We start from the raw sequence: 7,254 nt of genomic DNA, 5'->3' as shown, positions 1-7,254 counted from the left end.
TCAATAATCACAAAATTGTTTTATCACTGTTTTTTTACACAATTGTACAAAAAAATAACCACAAAAAAAAGTATGTTTCATTGGTTAGTTTTTCTTAGCCTGTTTGCATAAATGTAATTCTTTCATTTTTTTTAAGTAATTATAGACCAGAATATGATAATTATGTTGTCTGTGTGCTCTTCTAGCTGTTAAATTAAGTTACTGGCATTAAAGGAGAGTAGTTTGTATCTTACACTGAATCAAGGCCAGCCACATGTCTCTTGTTTGGCCCTCGATAGCAAGAAAAGGCAAACTTTTCATTTTTAGGGCCCAGAGAAACAATTGGCTGAAGCCACTGGGCATGCTCAGAATTTCAAAGTTTTTGATGTCCAAATTCAAATTTGCCCCTCCCCCCCTCCCCTTGATTGATTTAGGTATCTGGGCGAACCTTTGTGGAAGGGCTAGAAGCAAATGAAGGACTTTATAGAGTATGTAGTTCAACACCTTGGATTGTTGAAGACAGCCCCTCCCATGTAGGGGGTGTCTTGGGATCCTCCCTCGAGAATTTTTTTTGGCACAAATGGTACTTTCTAAGGCGTATTTAGACTATAGATTAAGCCTATATAAGCAGCTCAAAAGACAAGGTTGTGCTAATAAGTACTTTGTGTGAGGTTAAGGGAGGGGGGGGGCATGGTATACCTATGGAGCAGTGGTCTAATTCTTCACTGGCTAAATTTAAAAATTTCCCTGACTGAGGATGGGAGGTGAAAGGCATGAACAACCCCCACCTCCCCTGGCGCATACCATTGGCTGAAGTAGGCTTGAAATCCTCCATAGTTTCATAATTTCAAGCCTTTTTATTTTAAAACTGAGCTTCCTATTTAGCGAATAGTTTGTTTTGTTCTTTCAAATGATAATTTCCCAGTCAGCTCTCATCTTGTTGACTTACTTTCTTTGCACTTTTGTCTTTAATTGCCATTCTTTCAGGAGTTAAGTTGTGTGGTTGTTACTTGGTAATGGAAACTGCAACACATTATAAGGATTGAACTTTATCTTTCGAATAAATTTCGAAGTAAAATTGATTTACTTGTTTTAAAATCAGCCACACTAAATGTATTCACTGTAATTCTATGTTAACATTTGAAATTTTATAAACACAGACAAATGAAGAATTAACTTTTTTAATGGGTAAAAGAAATAGATACATAATGGTCCCTTAAGGTCAAGTGCACATTTTTAACCGCTGCATAGAAAGCTAGTACCGGGAGTTAGGTCAAAGTTAAAAGAATAGTAGTGAATAATCTCAATTTTATATTCAGGTATTAACTGTAAAATAGGGGAGAACAACACTAAACCAAACTGTTTGGTTTATCTGATTGACAGAAAAGATGCTTTTGAGCATAATTCCTATCTCGGAAATTTCTAGGCTAGAGAGAAAATGGTTGGAAGGTCGATGTGTTGTGACGGTCTCATTCTCTGGGTCCTGTATAAACCAATGACCCTCCTAGCCAGTACAGTTAAATGATATTTCAGATCTCATACCTATATAGATGTTTTGCCAGCATATAGTGTTGTGATTTTAACAAAGGATGGTTAGTGAATCCAGACAGTAATGACCTAAATGAAGAGTATTATCGTTAATTAAAGCTACTGAATATTCAACAGGGTTTATGCGTACTCATCTTAACTCGAGTGATTCTCAAATCTGTGAATGAGCCAACCTTTTTTGACCAAAACTGTGTACCTTATGAAATTCACGGATGGGGTCAAGCGTGGTCACATGGCAAACTTGTCTGTGTCTCGCAAGATTTTAACAACCATGTTAATGTGGACCTACTTTATGATGGAATATTTCAAGATAAAAGAGGGATCATTCTCATGTAGAGCCTTTGTGGTTTTTAATTTTCCCAATATAGTGTCATATTTTTGTGTCCATTCGTGGTAGTAGGTAGTTACATTCAGGGACATAGCCAGAAATTTGAAAAAAGGGGAGCAGAGTTTTTAAAGGGGCACTTCTAACAAAGGGAGCTTTATTACACTTAATGGACGACCATCATGTACAAAGAATTTTTTTTGCCCGAAATGCCTCCCACGTTGCAGGAAATATATGATAATCATTATCATTTAGCTAGGTGACTTAATAGGGACTTTTTAAACCAAAACTTTGACATTTTATCTCAAAAGTTTGACTTTTTATCCCAAAATGTTGACTTTTAAAGTCAAAATTTCAACTTTTAAAGTCAAAGTTTGGTCAAATAGGTCCCCAAAATAGTCAAAATTTCAACTGCAACAAGGTAACTCTGTAGCTACTGTTTCAGACTTATCTCTCTTCCAGGGTTCTAGTGTTCACCCCCTCTCCCCCACCCCACCCCCCCCCCAACCCCGGTTATATGTAGGTTGTACCTATTGTTCAGACCTTTCAAAGTTACTACTGAATGTCAGTTGGGTTAAACTCAGTAGCTATGGTATGGAATTTAAGTTAGCTCCTACCAGCTACTTAAGAACAGTGTATACAGTACTCAGTGCTATGCTAACTTCCTGTCTGTCTCCACTAATTAGTAATTATATAAGTAAATAATGTAATAAATAATTGAAATTTGCATATTTGGTACAGCTTAAATTGTTACAGTACTCAGCGTTGTGGTTTTACATGATTTCATTAAGTTCAACATATCTTGTGATGTTACTTAAAATTCCTCTTATTTGATGCTGCAGTTGTGGTGAGTGTTGTGTTATCTGAAGAAGTTAGACCATGAGGTCAAGATCCATTAATGAGGGGGGGGGGGATTTTTCCCTAATTTTATTATGGCCTTTTCCATTTTGTTCATGTGTCTGACACAACAATTTATTGTAGAATGATATTTTGTGTTCATTTTTGTTTGTTATGCTAAACCCAGTGTATTGCTTTAAAACAGTATTGAATTCACATATTGTTATAACCTGTGCTTAAGTATTAAACATTTGAACTAAGAATGGCCCTTCTCCCCCTCCCTCGCTCCCCCCCCCCCCCACTTCAAAACAAGTCTTTTTGCCTGTAAAAATTGTCAGGTATCAACTTGTGTTATTTTTATGTTCAAATAAACATTTGGATGGTAGAAACATGGTGGAGGTCTACTACCTTAAACTGTATAATGTTATTACATTCATAACATGATGTAAATATGGTATAATATTCTATATAACCATATATATATATATCAAACTCTTCGCCATCATCCGTGTACCTTTGCTTTCTTTGTTGAGAGCGTGGTGGCCAATTGGCTCAGGCGGCGGACTCGTGATCCAAGGATTGCTGGTTCGATTCATGCCTAGTTCATTACGTTGTGTCCTTGGACAAGATGCTTTATCTCACTTGCCTCTCTCCACCCAGGGGTTAAATGGGTACCTGTGAGGTAACTTGTCATTGGGCGCAGTATATAACTGCTGCCGACTGGAGGGATTGTCTCTGGAACAGGTTATCATTGACCAGGGGTAATATAACGTCTGTAAAGCGCTTTGAGACCTATCGCTGGTATAAAGCGCTATATAAAAAGCAAATATTATTAAATATATTTACTAGTGACCTGTCTCCCATTCTGTATCCGTTCGCCCTTAAAAGTCTGTAGTTCATATCCTTTTAAAAAAGTGCACCAAATATCCGGATGTTAAACCTGCAAGTACCTGCATCCCATTACCCAGGATCCTTCTGCTCCAGCAGGTCGCCCAAAAGTCCCAGGCACTTTCCCAGTCTCTGTGGACGGTCTTCATAGAGCCGTGAAAAATCCGTACCGTGGATTGAGTTGAGTGCAAAGTAAAATGTCAAGAAAGGGTATCTTCAAATATCAAAATTTCAGATTCATATCATGTTACATGTTTTGTAATATTTTGGGGGGGTATTTTTTGGTAAAATAACAGGTATTGCTTTGAAAGGTCACACAAAGGGCAATTTTTTTGGGGGTGTTTTTCTTGTTTTTTTTTGTATTTTGTTTTAAATTTTGTGGAAACCTTGTGGTTTATGGTCCTTTAAGTTTGCAGACCCTCCTGTTTACATGTTTACATTAATAGTGTTTGCATGGGACTTTTTTGTTGTTGATAAATCTTGAGAAAAGTCAGTATGCATTTATTAATGTTGAAATATGATGGCCTAACATGATACATACAGTAGCACATTCAACAACACATGTACTCAGATCTAACCTAATTTGAATATATGATAATTAAAGTTGTCGTCGGTACAATCCTAATTATACTATAGAAAGATAAAGGAAATGTTCACTCATGTTCCCAATTCCATCAAGTACTTAACAGCCACCCTTCAAACCATTTTCTCTCATTGGGTCTTGCCACTGGCTAAATTTAAGTCTCTGCCATGTTTGGTGGGTGGGGTTGAGTGGGATTGGGTGAGGGGGGATAGGAAGCATGTTAGAATTTTAAGGAGCCACTACTGACGACCTTCCAAGAGGAGGAATAGGCCCAACTATGAACATCTGTTGATCTTCTGATGAAGTGCATCGTAGCATTGATTTGGAACGTTGCAAATATGCGTTGGTGTGTAAGGGAATGGAAGAGTTAACATGTGTGCGCTAGAGTTGAAATATCGTAGTGATCAAAAGCAACCAACTGTTTTAAGAAGTCTCGTGTTAAAAAAAAAATATTGTAGTACAGTGTGGAATTTCCTGTTCCCTGAATTATTAACTCTTTTTTTTATACTGAAATTTGAAGGAAAAACATTTTATTTTAACCTGGGAAGTGCTTTTGCGCAATAATTTCTGACATTTTATTGCTTCAGTGTATTGAACAGTGTTATTTATACAATATTTCAAATGACTCTCATAATAAGAGTCTACTTCAGATGGTCCTACCAAATTTAAGTCAGTTTTTTTTTGGCCTCTGTAATTTGTTCATTCTTGATTATTTTAAGTAAGAACATGTGTAGTAAAATGACTCTTCTTCAGATTTCCTGCCCAAGTCTAAAAACATCCATTTTGCCACTTTTTGTCAAATATGTTTATTTGGTTTTTTTTTCTCTTCTGATTTTATATTAATAATTTTATTACTTTGTCATAACAAGTTATCATGTTGATGTCCTTAATTGTTAAACTGGAGAATATTTTTTTTTTCATTTTCTTTTTCTTTCTTATATTTTCTTCAATTTCTTGACTGTCGTGGTCGTTAGTCGGTTTTTGCTACTAAAAGTTAAATATCAGGCCAATACCAAAACTAAGTAAACATGTCGCCGTGTTTGTCCACAGTTGGTAGCAACAACCATTGTAAATTTGTTTTAGCTCGTTAGACGTGTACTTCTCAATGGATATTTGTAGGCAGTTGAGAGGGTTGCTTTAAGGGGGTAAGAGTTTGCCATTGGTGAAAATTGATCCTTTAATGTTTTAGCTGTATGTTGTCTTTGGGGGGAAAGGGCTAAACACTGCCGGGAAAGGGGGTGGGGAGGGGGAAGACACATCGCACCTTCACTTGTTGATATTCTGATGAAAGGTAAACAGTTTAATTAGACATCTGTGTGGAATTTCTAATGTTATATGGTGGCAATCATTTTACTGGTATAAATTTGAGTAGTAATTTCCAAGTTTGTTTATATTAATATATATGATAGGGTTTTTTTTTTTAAATAAAGTCCCTCACCCTCAACAAAAGCCACAAAAAAAATTAACAAAAGTAAAAGAAATCAATATTTTCCTCCAATTTTGAGATGCTTTGTCAAAATCGAGTATTGAGCTGATTGTAGCCAAACTTTGTGAACAACAACAATAGGAGTATAAAATAAAGGTCTATTGTTTTAAGCAAATCATGAACACAAAAAATTGAAAGTAGAACTTTCAAGGTTCGAAAGAGCGAAGGAAATTGTTTCTGTAGAATAGGATTTATACCGTTGACCCTGAGAATACAAGTTCTGTGTTCTGTAAAAACTGAGCCACTGAGTCCTAAGTTTATGACGACTTCTTTGCAAAAAAATGATGTGTGGAGATACCAGTCAGTAAGCCATTGAATGAAAGCTGAAGGGAAAGGAATATTTTGCAGAGAAATTCAGCTTTTTCAACCCATTTTTTGTGTTTTGTCTGTTTGTTTTTTCTTTTTCAAGCTAAAAGAGAATGGAGTGACACGATCAGTATTTTGTATATCATGTGAATAATATTCTCCAAGCTCGCTAAAAAGAAAACTGTGTGAAAGTTTCTCAGCTAACTTTAAAAAAAAAAAGTCCCATCCTACTTGTGGTAGGTCATATTTTTGTGAGTGGTATTGGTTATTAATAATTAGTGTAACAGGCTACTCATCTTGTGCGCAAAATAATTCTTACTTTAGAATCATATCATCTTTGTTTGGTGGCAAAACATTTTAAGATACATGTAAACAACACACATTAAAAAATGGTTTTATTTATTTGCTTTGTACAAAAAGGCTCTCAAGCTTTTCTCTTCCTTTATTTTTCGTTTATTTTTCCCCCCGTTTTTTCCGTGTTTTTTTTTTTCATTCTTACATTGTTTATTATGATAGTGTTTGCAAGTGGTTATATATATACATCTGTTCCTCTTGCAAGGTTAAATGGTACTTTTTAAAATATTTCGTTGTGGCATTTTTTTGAAACATAATACCACAATGAAGGGCCTTGTACATAGCTAATATTTTGCTTCACACTTAGTCTTGTAGAGAAATGATAAGAATCGTACTTGTCAATTCAATTTGTATAAATGTCTTCACCATGTTATATTTGTATACGTTGAATACATATATGAAAAAAAAATTCAAATATTATCCCAAATTTTCATTATTTTTTCATTACAGTTTATATTCCATTATTTAACTCTTATTTTTCCTCATTTTTTTTTACTCTTGAGGTTTGGGAATGGTTTTCTAAAAATCCATTTATTAGAAAAAAATGAAAAAAATAAATAATAAACATTATCAAGTGGATGGTGATTTTAAGAAACATCAGGAAAAGAATACACAAAATTATAATATATATTAAGCATTGTAATAATATAAAATACAATAATGACCGCATAGCTACAAGGGCATTCATTTATCATATGGTCTCAATATGCAGGGCAGATGAATCCTCAGGTAGGGATTAACAGGGATCCCGGAAAATAAGTTCCACATAGGTTTGGGCGATGAAAGTTTCATAGCGACTTATGCGGTGGTGACGGTATTGTCATGATTGAAGTAAATGCAGTTCGTAGGCCCATATAACTCGATAGCAAACTACACTGATGTATAGAAAAAAACATAAGAGAGACCACGGTATTAAAATTACACAACAGATTGATACATACGTATACT

The sequence above is a fragment of the Apostichopus japonicus genome, chromosome 11 (assembly GCF_037975245.1).
Source record: "Apostichopus japonicus isolate 1M-3 chromosome 11, ASM3797524v1, whole genome shotgun sequence".
In the NCBI taxonomy this organism is placed as follows: domain Eukaryota; kingdom Metazoa; phylum Echinodermata; class Holothuroidea; order Aspidochirotida; family Stichopodidae; genus Apostichopus; species Apostichopus japonicus.
Note: the sequence above shows the minus strand (reverse complement) of the source record.